This window comes from Megachile rotundata, chromosome 1 (genome assembly GCF_050947335.1).
Source record: "Megachile rotundata isolate GNS110a chromosome 1, iyMegRotu1, whole genome shotgun sequence".
Taxonomy (NCBI): Eukaryota; Metazoa; Arthropoda; class Insecta; order Hymenoptera; family Megachilidae; genus Megachile; species Megachile rotundata.
Genome location: NC_134983.1, coordinates 23,454,564 through 23,474,421, shown reverse-complemented (window position 1 = coordinate 23,474,421; position 19,858 = coordinate 23,454,564). Strand labels below are relative to the sequence as shown.

General features: G+C 40.5%; 1 protein-coding gene and 1 long non-coding RNA gene across 6 annotated transcripts in view; one reads left to right on the top strand and one right to left on the bottom strand.

Moving 5' to 3' along the window:
- The window catches only part of Antp (homeotic protein antennapedia), a 382,224-nt gene that overhangs the window by 229,348 nt on the left and 133,018 nt on the right, over positions 1-19,858 (top strand). For 3 of the 5 annotated variants that reach the window (XR_013038421.1, XR_013038420.1, XM_076532681.1), the window contains exon 1: positions 18,584-18,985. The exons of the other annotated variants lie outside the window; for them this stretch is intronic. The gene's annotated coding sequence lies outside the window, so the exon portion shown is untranslated. Of the gene's footprint in view, positions 1-18,583; positions 18,986-19,858 lie in introns of those variants that run through there. 5 annotated transcript variants of the gene reach the window in all.
- Positions 1-19,858, bottom strand: part of LOC105664361 (uncharacterized) — a 30,733-nt gene that overhangs the window by 461 nt on the left and 10,414 nt on the right. The window contains exons 2-3 of the long non-coding RNA XR_001097563.2: positions 771-1,023; positions 14-134 (exon numbers count right to left, since the gene is read on the bottom strand). This is a non-coding gene — a long non-coding RNA (uncharacterized LOC105664361). The remainder of the gene's footprint in view (positions 1-13; positions 135-770; positions 1,024-19,858) is intronic.

Sequence of the window (19,858 nt, the reverse complement as noted above, 5' to 3'; positions counted from 1 at the left end):
ATTTCGGGCTTACCGATCCCTTCCTCCCTCTTTCGAGCCGGTGCCTTCACCTTCGCTACGCTTCCCCCTTATCGTGCGATCCTTTTCTCGTCCTTTCACCTCCTGTTAACCCCTTCCGCTGGCTCAAGTACATTCTGCATTTGGAACAAACAGTCCTAGATAACCTCAATTAATATCTCTATGTCACGGAAATAACGATGACACATGACTCCTTTCATTTACAGAGACAATGGTTACTAAGACAATTTTCAAATTAACTTCTTCTTTCTATATATTATTGATGCTGTAGTTTGATATGTAGTTACTCTCAGGGTGGGCAATAATTCTAAAAAATTCTATTCTGATTATGATTATGAAAGTGGTCCAATGATCGTGAAAAGCAGCAGATCAACTCGTGACATCAAAATGGCAAATATCGAATTATGGTATGATAGAAATGTACGAAGTTGGCGATCGATTCCCAGCCAATTACCCAATAGACGTTAATTAGACGTTGATAGGTGGACGCACGGTCGAACAAAAATCTTAATCATCCGGATTCTATACGAAAATTTACATACATCCCGAGGGACAGAAATTCCGGTTGGGATTAAGGAGCCAACTGGAAATGCGCGAGTCGGGGCCCGAGCGAGGCGGATCGTGGCGGGAGAAGTCGCGAAACGCGGATGATGGATTCCCGTCAATTATGGAGGCAACATCGTATTGTTTTACCGTCCGACGGCAACATTGATTGATCGCTGCCGTAGTCGTGTAGCTACTTGCCTTCTTACTTTTTTGCGCCGCTCGGGACCAACACATCCATTCTCGGGCCAAACGCGTCCTCGTGTGCATCGTCGATCTCGGTGCATGTGCCGGAACGCACACCCACCTACCGGACGGTGTATCCGCCACGAACCTCCCTTCGGATAAACCTGGACCCCCGAACTTCTTGCTGATCCGTTCCTCGCATGCTGGACAAGCGCCACATCCAGCAACTTGCACAGCTTGCTCGTGGAAACCAATCGAAACCCCCCTGTGATTCACCTGGTGGACAAATTTTTCGTGGTGATGGAGATGCAAGAAGAGTACGCGGTGCAGTGTCATTTTTTTCACGGAAATTAATTTCGACAGGAAAATGAAACGATCTCGGATCATAACATGTCGATATAATTATTCAAGAGTTTCTTTGATCTTCCATCGTCATACTTTTTCAAAGTAAATACACCTTGCAAAGTGATAAAATGGTACTTGAACAAAATGATAATCCTAAGATACTGTCGAGTAGAAATCGAATAGAAACTTTCTATAGAAAGTATAGAAATATTTGAAGCTTTCCAAGAATTTAGAAAACGTCTTCTTCAGCAATTGTTAAAAGAGTATCATAGAGAAAAAAAGGTTTCGATTCTAAAAGAAGCTGTGTCCGTTGGCAAACTCTATTTCTGTATGGCAGTCAGCAATGGGCCATTCATCAGGCGACTTGTTAAAGACAAACTTACGGTATTCAGACAGTCTGTACTTGAAGTAGCTGTCAAGGTGCCAAGCGTTAATAAATATACTAGCACCCTTGGTAAGAACAGATAGTCGAAATCGCTGACTCACTCTCGACCGACACCGAACACGTTGTTACCGCCATATATAACGTAACCACCAGACCTCGTGCTTATCTTCTTTTCGCTGTTTCGTACAAAAATTCTGCTTGTCGACTTTTTATTCATTTCGCGTGACAGTTTAGTAATCTTTCGAACGATCGGTCTCTCTCAGCTCATATAGATACAGCGAGGAGAGAAAGATGTTCAAGAAGATTCGTTAAAATACATCAAATTCGTTGATAAAACGAATAAAGTAGATTGTATCTGTCTTATTTCGCTGATATTTATCGAGTCACCAGTTTTTAGAGCCTTAGATTGTCGGATAAGTATGTTGTCAGGATTTTGGAACAGCGGTAACAGAAATGGTAATACATGTAGAGTTTGGTGGTACAATTTTGTAAAATTTTCACTGATTAAAATTTACAGTCTGTCGGTTTGAATAAAGTTGGTAGATTTTAGCAAGAGTACAAAGTGTCTCTTCGTTTTAGATGCTTCAATGCCAAGTTTCGCTCCATCAGCCGCATTAAATGGACCGCCATCCTTCCTCGCGGTTGCTACCCGGAGAAATAAACGCAAATTAGGCGTGTCGAGCAATCCCCTTCTGTAAAGTACATTCCTTCCCGCCACGATTAGAAATAGATTGAGTTTTCGAGTGCAACCAAGTTTATTCCAGAGCGAAAAATACCCCCGTCTTCTTTGTCGGGTTGTTCGATGAAAAAAGCATCGTCGCTTACCGGCGACATTCTTTCGCGTTCTGTTTGAACGTTTTATGGGTTTCGCCACGATTTAAGGGGTTGTAATTTCTAACTTTTCTTTCTTCTTTAAATGTTTGCGCTACTGTTCGTTCCTTGAACAATGGATACTTTTATCTCCCGTTCGGACGTGTACAGCAGTTTGCAACTTCCGATGGGAATTCTCCTTGCAGCTTAACTAGGTGATGCCCACGTTTCTATGTTTCCATCATTTCATACGCGTTTTGATAAACATAAGGCATTATTCCAAAGTTGTTCAAATGAAACATCATCTGAGCAACGCTGTGGTTAAAACCCAACCAGCGATTCGTAAAGGAAAATTTAAAAAAAATAAGCAAGAGAATTCTCATTAACTTGACGGTTTATATAACAAGCTTCTGAAAAATAGCGCGATGCAATTGTGTTAAGATTTAATTTCTTTAAACTTGAAAATGTAATGGCACATAAAGTGAACTTGAAATTGATAGATTCTGTCCACTCGGAAATTTACAGATAGCTAAATTTGTCATTTTCAGCGACCTAATATTCCTCGAATATCGCACTCCATCCATCTTTTCGCTCCAATGACACGTTTCCGTTGCCTCTTTAAAACCCATTAATCGTCCCGTTGGCGTCAGCTTGGACACCAATGTCATCTTAAACCGCTGTCTTAGATCCGTCGAATGTCACTGGTTTCCTGGGCAAATAGATCGGCTGATAAGCCGGGTATCGGTGCCAAATCTTAGAGAATCGCGCGAGACCGATCATAAACGTCGGGAATAAAGCTCGTCCGCGACAACGATGTCCCTGGAAAAAATGGTGGATCGTTGGGAAATGGAAGGGGTATTAGACGCGACGGCATCGCGTAATAATGCTCATGATGGACGAGTTTCCAGCGTATTCTTGGCAGCGACTTCGCGGGGCCAAAGCCGGGCTATCGAACGGAACGGGTGGCTGGAGAGAAGTCGCTCGAACAGAAACGGGATAGGGAATTTTAGGGTGGCACTCGAACTAAAAGCAGATACTAAAGGCAGAAAAGTGGTGTGGGCTGTTGGCTGAAACGCACGTGGATTTGTACGATTCGGAATGCTCTGCGAGGCGTTCTATGTGTTTTAACGTTCTCCCTATTCTTCAAATTCTAATGGTTGCTCAAAGAAGCAATTTATCGCGTTATATTACGTGGTCATTTGCGAGAATAACGAATTAACAAATTGTATGAAAAATTCGTGTGCATTGGATGTAGTGAGAATAGCTTCTACAGATATGAAACAGTTTCAATTGTACCAAATATATTTTTATTTTGTCATGTGGACCTAATGTAACGTATTAGTTCTACAGCATATCAGACCTTAAAATAGTCGAAGAGTATAATAGATAATAGAATAGAAATAGTAACAGTAGTACAAAAGATTATTATCCACAGTAAGAGTAGTATCGTGAATCCATGGTGAGCCAGAATCAGACACCGCTGCTTCCAACGAGCAAAACAAATATTTGGAGCCACGCCACTAAAAACTCGAGACGAGCCAACAGACGAGTTGATTTGTTTCCCTACATCGCCGCTTGCTTCCTTTCCTTTTTTTCTGAACTATCTTTCGCTGCCTCTCCTCCAATCCTCTGTCCTATCCTCGAAGTGGCATGGCCTCGCCTCCTCATACCCTTGTTCCTCTTTCTGGTGCCATCTTTGCGACGCTCACGATGCCGAGAACGTTCGAGCGTCTGTCCGAAAATGACTCCTATAAGTCAAGTTAAATGTACACTCGCCCCCATTCGCTGTTTATCGGCATACGTCTTTCTCTCCTCGAATGCGATCCTAGCTTCCTGTTGTGCTGCCATCGACCCGCGCTCTTATTTCTCTTTCTCGACATTTCAACCTACTATCTGTACGGTATAATGCAGTATTAAATTGACATTATTTATAGCATCTGTACACCGTTGGATAGTATCATCTTTGCTCGAGGACAATCGATACGAAAAGAAATAAAACGACTTAAAATTGTTATTGTAAATCAGTCCTTATGACTTCTTGGCTTTTGATAGGTCAGACTATATTGTTCGTAAATTCGTATTTACAGCAAGAGGACTGTGTTCAATTTTTAATATCGTCTTGAATGCTGTCAGAATTTTATCGAAGAGATGTGAATAGTTTTTGAAAGCGACGAGGGTTAATTTCACCGGTGCCTTTCAACTCTCCTTCATTTGCACGCCACTTCTTTAAAACGTATCCTTTATCCGCAACGAACTAAACTTTTTCTACAAGGTTCTCTCTTATATTCACACCCTACGTTCACCCCTTTAGGTCGTTCCACTCGAGAACTCGCTTTTTTTCCCTCTTACCCTTGAAAGCTCCAACCTATGCTCATTTTCGCCGAGCAAGCGACTTTTTCATCGCACGAGCATACGTCTCGGACAAGCAAAAACTTGAATTTGCGTTTACCCTTAATACGTTTAAAATGATTGAAGCGATGAATTTCAAATTACCTAATATTCATTTTTAGGATAAAAATTGTTCAATTCTTTATTTTTTGCTTTCTTAAAATGTAACTCAGATAATAAATTTAGTTGTGATAGGAACAATTTCAATTTAATATTTAATGTTTCATTCCTCGTTCTTAAATTGCAATATGTTCGTGTTTGCGGTACGCTTTCGGCACATGTGTCATTTCGAGTGGAATATTTAATGCGTCGTAATACATTTGGTGATACAAGGCATGGTGATACCACGCATAGCAATGTAGTCTGTGGTGGTAAAGCAGGTAGTAATGTAACGCGTAGTGATACAACACATGGGAATACAACGAATAGCGATGCAAGGGGTGAAGATACAATGCATAAAGATACAACCCGCGGTGATCAAACACGTAACAATATTACAACAGCAGCAGAACGATATTGCGTGACAATATAACAAGGGTGTACCATATCTGCATTCATTACTGATTTATATTAAATCACACTTAGTCACTTTACTCGAAACTTCCTTATACATATTTTGTACGCATCTCGATTCATCATCCACGATTTAACGATTAAATGATACATGTACTGAATGATCGCACCTGAACCAACAGCAAAGTACAAGCAAAAATACAAATACCGTTCAGTTTATTCATTGCTCGTTTTCTCTCGAACGCGACAAAGATCGAAGCTCGTTATAATGGTGGCAAGCGTGTCGGTGAAAACTGTGCTCTCTTAGACCACGCGGATGTTCATATCGGCGATTTATGCGAACCCGTTGATAAATGGTGGCTTCTGGCTGGACTAGCGTTCGCTTGTCCCACGGTGACGAACGAGCTGCGGCCACTTGAATCGAAAGCCGAGACAATCATTTAAATTTAATTAAACTGGAACACGAATTTACGCGCTCACGAGGACGCTTTTAAATTCGCTTGCTCGGTGCGCGTCTGTCTTCACTCTGCAGTTATTTACGCTTTCCTCCGCGATACGAGTGCGGATCGCCGCTTTCGAACGCTTGTCCGCTAGACACTCCATGCTTTTCCGCTAGCTACATGTTTTGGATGTTGGACTTTTTGGAATGTTGGATGTTGGATGTTGAATGTTGGGTGTTGGACTTGGACATGGGTGGTGGATATGGATGGAATATTTCAGTCGTTAGATGTTTTAGACATTGAATGTTTTAGATGTTGAATGTTTCACATATTGGATATTTCTGACGTTGGATGTTTCTCATATTGAATATTTCTGACGTTGGATGTTTCAGACGCTGAATGTTTCAGACATTGAATGTTTCACATATTGGATATCTCTGATGTTGGATGTTTCACATATTGAATATTTCTGACATTGAATGTTTCAGACACAATGTTTGAAACGTTGAATATTGTAGACGTCAACTTTCGATTATAAGTCTCGTTAGTCCAAATAGAATTTTGATACGTTAGATAACGTTAATTCCGAAGTCAAAGTCGTTAAACGGGGACATGCGTATAGAACAACCGTGTCTTTCCGCGTTCGTATCCCGCGCGAAATTAATTAGTTAATTAAGCAACGCGCGATGGTGTCCATCCAATTAAATCCGACCGGTGAATGCGCACGCTCGAGGGGAAGAGGTTATAGCGGCACAACTTTCTGGCCACCCTATTCTCTCTACCTCTCTCTATCTTTCTCTCGTTGCGTTATCTTCATCTTCGCATTCTATATCCACATTCGAGTCCCACATGTACCATATAGTCACGTGAGCCACGTGTCTGCCATACCTTCGCGTCCCTTTCTAACCCCTGGACACCCTTACCGACCTCGTGAAACTTGCTCGATTTTCGTCATCACCTTCTGTGTCGCGTGAAAGTATTCTGTCTTTCAGGGTCAAAACTCGACCCACGTTCCTGTCGACTGCTTACAAATATTTATAGCTGCTTACCGTTGCGGAAATTTTTATTTTGTGTAGGCTGAGAAATTTTACTGTTTAGAAATTTTTTTTAGTAATTTTAAAAATTTGTGATTTTGAAAGTAAAAGAATAAAAAATTTGAAGATCCACATATTTGTCTGAACGCAAACATATTTAAGGTCTACATATTTATCTTAACAATGCATGTGTTAATGTGCATGTCTAACTTTGTCAATATCTTCGTAAAGTGGGAGTAGATTGATTCGATACATAACTCTGTCTAATTGTAATAAAAAATGTATTAGACATACGATGAAATTCTTGAGGACCATTAATTGCACAGCGAAGCGTGTCGGCTTGTTTCTCTATCGTTGCGGTCTTTCTTTCTTTCAAGCCGAGTAATTAAGAATCATCGATCGATCATTCCACGAGCAAGCGTAGCGATGCCGTGATGGAGCGTTCGGAATGGTATGAAGTAATAATTCTTCCGTCAATACAAGAGGCGTGACAAACCCTCCACGGCATCGATCGCTTCGTAAAAACTTTCCAAAAGAAATAATTAGCGCGCGTCGAGTGATCGTCGCTGGAATTAGTATTCCTCGGGTGGAACCGCATGAACATTTAGACATTCGTCGATCGACATCTGTGCATGTGTACCGCTCGTGTATGTTACTTCAAATTATTATGAGCTTTTTATTTCGTGTCACATTTAGATTCTTTGTAGATTTCGCAGGAAGCCTTTGTGTAAGAAGTTTTCAAATTATTTAACTTTCTGAAAATTCCTTATGTAACCTTATTTTTGCAATATAGCATACTACTGCACTTGTATAATAAAAAAATTACATTAATGTGTTATGATAATCTGTTCAGTTCAAAATTCAGTATACTCAGTCGGGTCATCATAAAAACTCGACGCATTAACAACAGATCAGATCTGAAGAGGTTAAACGTTCACGTGTTCCGAATTTTAAATTACGATCTCGCTATATCGCCGTGTTAACTGTAGTTTCCTCTCGTAACCATTCTTAAAGCTTCAAACCTTCAGCTAATCTGCTCTAAAATCCTCAGAGGATTTTTCGCAGTTGTCGCTGCACAGTCTATAAGAGTGTAAGCACAAAGGGTTAACGAAGAACGGAGCAAACGAACAAAACCGGCAAAATGATGTGGCAGCGTGTAACATCGGGTAAATTTTAGCGCGAAGGAACAAAGCGTTTGTTGTCGTTGGACGAGAAGAGAATGAACAGCGCGTCGGCGCGGGGTTGGGGGGCTTTAGGGGTTGGAAAGTGGGGTCTGGCGGGGCGGAGAGGTGAATCGGCGGAGCGATTTGTCCCGTCTGTTAATTAGTGAAAAAACGGAGTATGAATCTCGAGCGATCGTATATTACCGCGGCCGTAATGGATGGGATTACAGCTGCTGTGTTAAATTAAACCGACCGGCGGCCGCGGCTACGCTACACTACGTTATGTAGATATAGCTGCACGCTAACCCGTGCCGCGCAGGGGGTTCCCTTTCTCTCTTCGTGTATTACCCATCTACACCGACTACGGTTACCCATAGCGTTTTACCTTGCTCTATCCACCTTTCTCCTGTTCGCCAGGCCCGCAACCCTCCGAAGATTTTTATCCGGCCCTCCACTTTTATGCACAAATATTATACGGAGGCACTTGAAATCCTCCTGAATAACTTCTGCTGATAGGATACATCAGGCAAAAATTATTTGGTACATTCGATGTTACTGTTTTTTTAATAGGGGAGTAAGTCGAGAAGATATGAAGGTCTTTGGTAGGTTCTGGTGGATGGTTTTAAGTATCACCCTGTATATAAGAGATATTAACCCTTTGCGCTCAAGTGACTAATACTCACCATTCGATTTAATACAGCAATGTGAAAAATTTTTTAATTAAGTCTGTACACTTGTGATGTACATAGTGAAACGAACGAGAGACTACAAATTTTAGAAAAATAAAACTACTTCAAAATAAGAAAGAATTCTAGTTTGGATAAGAGACAACCTGTAATTTATCACAGCGAGAAAGGTAACACTTATCAAGAAATTGCACAGTCAGTACCGAAGAAGAGTACAGTAGCACAGCTCGTTAAAAAATATAATGAAGATCGCAATTTAAGAAAAAGTACAACCTCGAATTTTGAATTGAAATAAAAAAAAAGTAATAAAAGTCTTAAAAGAACCTTAGAAGAACTTTTGAGAATGAAACCAGAGCTGTCTTGGTTCAGGTTCTCACGAAGCAGTGTATCGTAGATTTCGTGGAAACCTAGGTTAGGTGTAATTATTTCCGTCGATATATCTATTGGACGTTGTTTGCCACTTCGAAGCAGCTTCGAAAGGAAAGATAGAGGTGTTAAGGAGTACAGCAGAGAGATACAGCTACCAGGAGGATATCCGATTCGCTTTCCGGATTTCCCTGGAATTATGCGAACAGAATGAAGCTTGTATAGCTTATACCTGTTAACGCGTTGCCTCTTGATTAATCCTTTCATTATCGTCTGATACTGAAAAATCGTCGCGCGATATAATCGTGCAATTATAAATTGTCAAATTTAATGCGAGAATACGGGAATTTATTTGCCGATCTGATACTAATCAAAATAATACAAATATTGCCGGAGATTTTGAACAATCAATATCGTACGAATATCGTCGATATTTCAATGTTTTCAATAAATCTTGAACGTACGAGGAAAATTTTTCAATATGTATTGATTGGGGGATATATCGGTGCAAATCTATTTGTTTATTTCTGGGGATTTTTGGACTTGAGAAGTTGGGGATGGTGAGTTTGTTGGTTTGAGGATTTAGGGGCTTTGAGATTTGGTGATTTGGTGGTATGGGGATGGGAAATTTTGAGAAATTTCTGACTTTGCAAATTTCCAAATTCTCAAGTTCCCAAATTCTCAAATTACCAAATTCTCAAATTCCCAAATTCTCAAGTTTTCAAATTCTCAAATTCCCAAATTCTCAAGTTCCTAAATTCTCAAGTTCCCAAACTCTCAAGTTTCCAAATTCTCAAGTTCCCAAATTCTCAAATTCCCAAATTCTCAAATTCCCAAATTCTCAAATTCCCAAATTCTCAAATTCCCAAATTCTCAAGTTCCCAAACTCTCAAGTTCCCAAACTCTCAAGTTCCCAAATTCTCAAGTTCCCAAATTCTCAAATTCCCAAATTCTCAAATTCCCAAATTCTCAAATTCCCAAATTCTCAAATTCCCAAATTCTCAAGTTCCCAAATTCCCAAATTCCCAAATTCTCAAATTCCCAAATTCCCAAATTCCCAAATTCTCAAATTCCCAAATTCTCAAATTCCCAAATTCTCAAGTTCCCAAATTCTCAAGTTCCCAAATTCTCCAGTTCCCAATTTCTCAAATTTCCAAATCCTCAAGTCCTCAAATTTCCAAATTCCAAAATTCTAAATTCTCAAAAAATATAAAAGTTCAAGCTAGTAACTAGTGTCTCTCGTTAGAACGATCCATAGTTGTCTGCCGGCTCTAGGAGACCCGATATATTTCTCGTAATTGCGTGCACCGGCGTATCACTCGTTAGTCACTTTCGCGGCCTGAAGGATGCGGATGGAAAACGGTAATAAAACAGTTAGGACCGAATGGTCCTGGCACTCTTCCGTGCAATTATTGCGCAATAAGAGGGTGAAGCACGTGTTTGCAGCCTCCCTACTGTTTTGACCCATTCGTGATTTACATGCCGCTTACCCCACCTATACATGTCCTTCCAATTAATTAACTTATCAATGACCGCTGCCTCCCTTGTGGCTTGTCTGAGCACTCAAGATGTTACTCTGCTTCCTATTTTAGCTACGTGCAAATTCTTAACATTTTATTATTGTTACTTGTTATTATTGTTATTATTGTTATAATATTATATCATGTATATTAATGTATTATTAATAGGTGTTTTTTATATGATAGCACAATCTTTGCTGACATTGAAGCTTTCGGTGTTTTATGACTCCTTACTGTTCTTTTAGGTTTTTGTTTAAATTTATTATTTCATTTATTATATTCGTTGCTTTGTGCTGTTTATTAGCATGAACCTAATGTACGTTTCTTATCTCAAACAGTTTATCACTTTTTGTCGTAGCTAAATTGTTCTTATTATTAAAGTTATTATTCAGACTAAATCGACGTTTAAAATATGGGTGAGCCTATTATCAAAATTAAAATAGAATTTTTTCAAGGTTCACGAATTGTTTACGATCGTTCTCGATAACGCAATTAGACGATCGCGGTCCGTTTAAAGCCGGAAGGACAAATCTCTTTTATCTTGGCCGTTAGATAACGGAATTTTCTTGCTTCTTGCTATATGTGTACGCGCGTGTGTGCGTGTCGGTGTACGAGTTAGGTAAAAGGTACCGTGGATACGCGGGCGGGCGGGCATCAGAAGAGGGCTGTTCGAGAGAGGGAACCTGGGAAAAGAAGAGAGAGCCCACGGAGGCAAGGAGAGATAGATTACTCCGCCATTCTTGCAATTTCCCTGTCGTATCGAGGCTCGTAAATTCCCGGTGAAATATGCGAAGGGGCGCCTGGTGCGGGCAGCACGCTGCTGCTCTGCTCTGCTCCGCTCTGCTCAGCTCCGCTCTGTTCTCCACTCACCCTGCACACTCGTCCACCCTCTGCTGCCTCCACCACTACCACCGCCGTCCTTTACTCCAATGATAGGGGTTGCAAGGGGTATGTCTAGCGGGGTATAGCCAAGACCTCGACGTATCGTTGCCCGGGGTGCGAAATATCCGGAATTAGCGTTATCTTACGGATCGCTTTTGTGGATCCTGGATTTTCAGTCGGTCGCCATCGCTATCTACTTGCTCGAGAAAAACATTCGATATCTGCTCTTCCTGCCAACTAAATGTACTGTCTGATGCGAATCTTACTATTCTAACACCCACGCACCACAACATTAAATCTTTAGATATTTTCACGTCTACATTTATTATGGATAGGACTGTTATGGATTAAGTTTATATTGTTCGAAAAATAGTTGTCTTAAGATATGAGACAGTATCATTTTCTGTTGTACATTATTAATATTTTCGTCATTTTCTTATTTAAATATTCTGTCTTAATATTTACTAATTTATTCATTCATTTTTGCTTAAATAATTAATCTGAGTATATCAAGAATTAACTCGTCTTCTTTACTGACTTTAATAAAGACATCATAAACTCTTAACTTAAATGCACCTTCTACTCGGACCACTTAATAAAAGTGATATGCTTCTTGCATGTATAAAAAGGTTTACATACCTTACAAACCAAAAGATTTACACCGGTTAATAAGTTCTTTAAAATAGAATTTTTCTACGAATTTTGCATCGACTTATTACTACAACATATGAATGTACAGGTATATACATATATGTGTGGAATGTACGTAATCATACAGCCATATTTTAAAGTGGCAACTTGAAACTACAGTGGTTGAGTTCCGTAGGTTAAGCGAGTCAGACTTCCCGGCATCAAATCTGAATGCAAAATATGATAGTCTCGTCTAAAAAGGAACGTCGGTTTTATTTTTATTCCACGTCCTCGAGGAAGACTTTTTCCCCGCGTTGTCAGCTTAAATCATCCCGATTGGCCGGATAGCGGATGTTGATACCGGAGGCCCAGTATTATTGCTTATCTGAAGAGCGGCCTTTTTTTGCGCGCGATAGGCGGCTGCCTCGCCATAGGGCCAGGATCTAAATCGGAGGGTTGGCGAACCGAGTGGCTTTCAGATACAAGGGGGAGGTGTTTGTCAAGACGATAGTAGAGGGGAAAGTCTGCGGTGGCAGATAAGGGCGAAAGAAGTAGCGAGACCGGTCGAGGGAGCAGAAATGTTGGAACCACTTTTCCGCGACGAGAGATGAGAGCGAAGAAAGAGAGGGACGGAGAGAGAAGGAAAGGAGAAGCCTATATCACCGCAACCGCCGCGGCTGCAATTCGGCCCCTATATTTAATTTCGCTGGTTTTTGGGGATTGTGGATGGAATAGGTGGTGGAAACGGGAAGGACGAGCAGGAATCGTCCTTTAATCTAACCGCGATCCTATCTTCGTAGAATTTATCATTCGATAAATTGCCTGGCTGCCCTGTTACGTCGAACGCTTCCCAGACGTTGTTCCGTCGATACCTTCAAGACAACTTGCCGCTACCCAATTTCTCGTTCTACGATCTGGGTTGAATCACTGCCACGATTTATGTTGTTGCGCTGTACTTCTGACTACTTTCCAGCTATCCTCAAGACAAAATTCAATAAGTGCAATAACTGACCAGCAAATATAAACCGAAGCGACGATAGACATGATTCAGAATATCTCTACTTGCTTATTTGCCCACACCCTTATTCAGCAAAATCCTTCTCAAATATCCGATTTTTACATCCCCTGTATCCGTAGATCTACATTTCCAGGTACTCTATACCTGTAATACAGCTAACACAAACTACCTATAATTACGTAATTCAGAATACATAACTAACGGTGTTCGAAGACGCAAAAGATTGTAGAAATCAATTTCTACCCCAGTACGTGGTGAAGTTCGTCTTCCTAGTCTAGTTAATATAAATTAAACCGGGCCGTACCGTCGGTGATTGAAGGCCTTTGACCGCAATGATCCTTCAAGTTACAGGAAGGTCCTAAAAGGGATCAGCGGAGTAATTGGTGGTTTATGAATCGTAGTACGCCTCCTTTTGACCGGCTTCCTCCACCTTGCCGGTTACGGCTGTTCGTACGAGGGCCACGACTATTCCCGTGTAATTCTCACACCCTGCTTTGCTCTTAACTTAATGTTGTTTCCCTTAGTCCATTAAAAGCCGCGCCACTCGGCTCGTTTCACTTCCCACACTGCGGTTGCGGCCTTGTGGTCGCACTTGCCTCACCTCCGCCTTTCTCACTCTTTCACGAGCGCACGAGAAGTCGTGTTCCATTACCCTCTATGCCAACCTGTTCCCTCTTACCTGTTCCTCTTCTTACGATACCGACGAAAGTGTCCTGAACTTTTTTGCCCTTCTACCATCGCGCCTCAACGTTTCTTATACGTGCCACGGTTACTCCGCCAGGATAATAGTGTCGTATCACGGAAGCTTGCCCGTTCCCGCTCTCAAATCTAATTAACACGGTTTAATTAAAAAATTATTATCGCCCAGTTTGTATCTGATTAACTCCTGATACGGACCCGTTTCTTTTCGAGGCTTATCGCGTTTATCTTGCTAGTTCATTATTGTCCGGAATTTCTAAGTTCTGTTTCGGGACCTTTCGGACTTAAATCTCCAATCTCATTCATTTTTCTAAATTCTTTCTCGTTTGTTGAATTTTTTGGTATTCTTTCATTCTTTGAAATCTTGATCCCCTGTTTCGAATCCTTGTTTGTACCTTGTTAAGTTTGAGCAACATACATTGTTGGTCAAACTTAAATAAAATTAGGTTATTACTTCCATGGAATTTATTCGCTGGATACGTTCGATATAAAGAACTACTCACCGCTACAATATTAAGCTAGCTAAATAAAGTTAAAATATCATATCAAGTTTCTTAACTGTGCAAATTACAGTCACACTTAAATGGAACATTCGTACTAATAATGTAAGAAGAGTATAACGCGAGTGTAATTATAGCGTAAGGGGTTAAACGTAGTTTCCATCAGTCACATAAGCAAGAATACTGTATGCTGGTAAACCCCGTGCAAGCAAGTCCTTGAACCGCGTTGCGCATCTCGTTACCGCGAGCCAATAGATCACGCCGGTATCACAGGCGTGTACGTTTCAATCACTCAACACGTTTCGCGATTTTCGCAACCTGTCGACGAGGCCTCGTTCGGGCAATCTGAATTCTCCCCAGATCCAGTTTAGAAGCGATGACAGTTATGGATCTGGGTATCGTATAGCGTAGCGGCAACCGGTGATGTCGTTTGTCATTCGTGCAGCCGTGTCCGAGCGACCCCATGTCCGCTATGGGGTGTCGTTGGTGGGTGACGCGCCACCCGGCCAAGGCACCAGAGTACGCGTTAACGTTCTACACGTGCTCGTGCTAACCCTGAATACCGGAGTTTACTGTTACGTAATGCACTGGCCACACCGTATTACCCTCGACTACCTACGAGATATCAAGCGAACCCAACCCCTTCTGCCCGAGCGCTCTGGCTCTGTCCCATCCTCGAACGCTCTTCCTCTTCGCCACGCTGTGAACTACGCAGGCAACCAGTCTGACAGGACAGGCGGCTTTGCTACACGCCGAGGTTAATATACGGGTTTCTCGTCGTTAGTCGCAACAACGTTACACCGCGCTCCTAGACCGTGACTGTCGCGGTGTAATTCTACCCAGACCAATCAACCCTGCTGAGACAAAGCTCGCCGCGAATTCAGATTGATGCCCGTCCCTAATTGACTTCCTTGATAACTTCACCAGGATATCGCGGTTCATTTTCGACCGCTATGATTACTGATCCCGGATCATTGCTTCGCCTCGCTGCGGAGGATTCATCAGGGTATTTAAGGTTGATCGTGACGAGAATAGCTTTAAGGTTTACACGTGTTCCTTGCTATGGTATCACCTCAATTACCTGAATTTTCTGCTATCATTATCGTAAACGCTGTTTCTTTGCCTTTCAATTAACCCTTTGCACTCTGAGATTTTACTTTACCATTCAAAATGACCAAAGGACGAGCGTAAAAGGTTAATGTCCTTGCAAACATGAAAGGTTAATATGTGGCCAGCGTTGAAAATTTAGTTAAATTAATTAATTACAAGGAAAGGATACTAAAGGAACATCTGAAGGCTCTTACTGTTGAAATACAAGTTTGGAAATTCAAAAATTATCCTTGTTCTAAATAATCTGTATTACATGTCTGACCACAGACCTCACTTTCCACTGTAGCAGTCAATAGTGATAAAATGTTTACATAAGTTTTTAAAAGAAATCTTGAAACTCATGCTTGATTCGATTTAATCAATGAATCATGATGACATAAACGGTCATGATTACTGTATGATGAAACCTGTGTTATAATATTAATGCATTACGAAACACTCGTTTTAAATGAAATTGTAATATAGCCGAGAAAACGATGCTACTCACGACAGAACTTTGGCTGACAGTGAGTGATGAATGGTGCAGCACTGACTATGATTACTTAATTCGCAAGCTCTTGCTTGAACGAATCCTTCCTTATCTTGATGTTACTTAGCAGAATAGTAATTAACCGAACGTATCTCGAAGTCGATCTGATAATTTCGATGAGTCGAATATATTGTGCCGGTGTAGGTTTGAATGGAAAATAAAATGTTATGTCAAAAGAAATTTATTGAGGTATCGAAAGACCATAAAAGTAGACTTGAATTCAGTTGGTCTAAAGATTTTTTTTATGTTTAAATCGTGTTTGAATTTTGTCTGAACATTCAAACTTTGTAGTCTTCAACAGCTCTAAATTATGAACACACGTACAAATCGCACTGCATCACAAAGAGGATAAATAAACACGTTACGAATAAAACCGACAAACTCTTCGGCAATTCATCAAACGCCTTTGAAAAATTCATTTCACCCAGAAAAAATCAATCGGCCGTTTCTCAAGCCTCCTCTGTGTCTGTTTACGCGTCGAATTTTCAATCGATTAAGCCCCCCATTGTGGCACAAACATTCAAATTAATGCCTCGCAACGAACCCGCCATCAACCTTCCGCAAGAATAAAAAAAGAAACCCTCTTGATAAATTCTATGAACGGGGTTATGGCCGAGCATATGCCCGTGCCTTTTCACCCGGCCAGAGAGAAGTAATATCGTGACACCGCGACAGCAGCATTGGCATATAAATGCTATTAATTTAGGCAAAGGAATCCATCGGCCCGTGAAAAGACGGTGCGTGCAGCGGAATAGGAAAAAAAGGGAAATTACGTTCTGCTAAGGTCGCATACCTACGACTTCCCGTACAGGGGATGCACCCTGGGGTCTTCTATTGTCGTTTAGATTCCATGGAGTTGGACAGCAGCGACCATGGAACCATCGCGTCTATTTTAGGGAGGGTTACAGGGCGTACCGTGCTGCTAAACTCCGCCCTAATACTTTGGAAAAATTCGGAAACCAGAGGGGACTATAAATTTCCCCTCATTAGATATTCTAATATCACGCGCTCCGCGTTTCATCTTCCATATTGACTCGAAGCATCTTCGTAATTTTGATATTGCAAATCAGCTGGGTAAAACGCAATCGACTCGGTTTAGGAAGAAATTTTTAAGAAAATATCTTCATGATTCTTGTCACTTATCCTCTGTTCTTATTTTTCATTTAAAGATGAAGGGTATTCTTTTATCGACCTCATCCTCTTAAAAAGTACTTTAAAACAAACTTTTATCTTCTTGCTGCTTCGAACTTATCTTCGCCCCCGCATTCTTCATCATTATTTAAAAAAGAACAGAGTGAAATTCTTGAAAAGAAATGAACACACCAAGATAATTAACGTTTAAGATATATTACTGCTTTGTTAAATATATGAAAAAGGGTACACCTCACCAATTTCAATTTCAGTGATTTCAAACAAATTTTCTCTTAAGCTGCCCTTTTTTAAACGATACATTTAATAGCTGCCATTTTTGTTAGGCGATGCATTTAGTAACTACTTATAATTTTTTTTTTTGAAGATGCATTTAATAGCTTTTAGGGTTTTTAATAGTTTTTAGGGATGTATTTAATAGTTAACAGGAAAGGAATTGTTATGTATTAAGTGGTCGTAACGGGTCGTTTTGGATCGTCCGATTTAACCGTGCTAGACAAGGGCGAACTTGAGGCCGGGGGAAAAAAGCCGTCGCGATGCGTCGGATAACGTAATGCAGGAATGTCGCGTTTCTGGTTTTTTTTCGTCGCCCTCTAAGTAAGAATGAAAGCGCACGGCCAACGTGTAACTATGCGAGGGAAAATGTGGGATAAGGATTCGCGAACGCCGTTAGAAACGCTTGCGAACAACGTTTTACGCCGTGCGCCTCTCAAATAATTCTTTCAGCCTCGCTGGAATGTTACTAAAGCGGCCGTTCGAGCGGGAAGTTTCCTAGTTAGATCAAATCGAGCTAAAATAGACTCCGAGCAATCTGTGCTGCTCTCAACAAACCGTTTTTATCCTCGCTCCAAACACCGAGTCTCTAATTAACATCTTATCGTCGATGCTGTTCTGCTTCAAATTCAATTAACCTATTATGGATTGTTGTTTCACACTTTGACTGTCGAACTGCATTCAAGACCCTGTTTTTTACCCTCGCGTTAACTAGTACAAGTTACTATATTTATACATCATTCCATTTATTATTAAATGAGTCTTATAATGTTAGAGTGGCGTTGTGCTCATATAATGTATGAAGTAAATGTACACTTTAATAATTTACTTAAGTTGTATATAATTAATGTTTATTTTTTTTTAAACATACAAATGTGCATAGTGATAGATTCCTGTGAATAGAGGATTGAAATGTCAGGAAAATATAACAACATAGATATAATGGTAGAAAATGTACTATTAAAATTAGCAGTATTTATTTGTACATTTTATGTTTTTCAAAGTGATTGAAGTTGTCAAAAACTATGAATAGCCCACGTAACAGAATATGTTACATTTGAACAAATAACAAGCGAAAACCAGTGAACGAAAAGTGATCCGAAATTCCTGTACCACAATTTCGAGCACAGTGTTCTCGAATGGAAAAACAGGAAGAAGGCAAATATTCGGTGAGAGGAAGCAAAATATACGGGAAGAGTTATAGAGAATTTTATTTGGAACGTCGTGGAGTGACAGGCGAAAAAGCGGAGCGCGTCGAAGCCTGGATCCAGAACGCTTCTCGTAAGCCCCACCCTGAACAACCCTTCACCCCACTCTTGTAACCAGTCCCCCTGTTACCCCCGTCACGAAAAATCCCGTCATAGAAGCCGAGGGTAGACCGGGTCCGTGGCACGTTGGGTCCACCATAGTAAATCAGGCAGTCGCAGGCGGTCCTTCTGATCCGGCCGAGCGGGCTGCCGCGAGAAGCGTCAACCATAGCCCGTCCCACTCGCGCCATCCCGCAGGAAAGTAGTGAAATAACTCGTCTAAGTAACTCTATCTACCCCGTGGAATCGCTTATGGCTCATAAACGCCTCGTAACTTAGTCCGGTGGCACGCGCCCTTGAGAAATACGACCGAGCTTTAAGCCACCGAACCAACCCGCTCTTCCTCCACGAATCACGCGCGGTAAACAAAGTGTGTGCATTCTACTTTTTTTATCGTTTTGTGCCTGATCACAGTGATACATTTTTCCGACGAAAACTTGATATGCTGTGCTACCCTAACTTTAATATACTGCGATGGAACTTGGCAACAGGTAATTATTTTTATTGTCTTTAAATTTGCTTGATGTTTTTTTGTTTCAAGCTGTTTTGTAAATTCGGAATGTGCTTTTTTTAATTTTTCATCCTTGTGAAGCTAACAGTATTCGGGAGATATCAACTGAATGACTTTTGATCTTTTTATTTGAGAATGTCAATTAATTTGTGCGAGGGTTTCAGCGCGTCGGAGAAATACGCGAAACGGATTTTTAGTTTTATTCTTGTACGCTTGATCGCTGTCTTTGTCTCCTGTAAACTTTTAAAACGTTTCAGTGTTTTAAATTTAGGTTATTAAAACACTAGGTGGCGACACAATAGCTACTCTTTTTATAAACGCGGGTTTAACGCTCGACAAAGTTTTCATTTCGTAAATGAAGTAGTTTTATGTGCTGTTTATTTAAGCACTCTTTATACTACTTTTGAAGTTAAACAAAAATATCAACGTGAAGATTTATGGTTTTATAAATTGTGGATTTACATCATAACTTCGAGTATCTTCCCTTGACCGCTGGCCAAAAATGTAGAACTAACGTAGGAATTAAAATTTATGACATTATTATGAATTATTGTGTTGTTTCGATTCATACTTTCTAGACGGAAATTATTTTTTTTTAATTAGAATATAAAAACCTTTGCTTAGGAGAAATTAAATTCTGCATATTTTTCATTCAGTATCTAACTTCTTCAGATTATAAGTATTATAATAAACTTTCTAACTTAGCATACTTTAATGAGTGTTAATAATTCAAGGAAATTTCACTCAATCAGAATAATTATTTCGAAAGACATTTACAGAAATAAATTTCAAAACCCGAATAAATGAAGTTTATTATCGAAATTAATTCTAAACATCATCGATCATTTACATA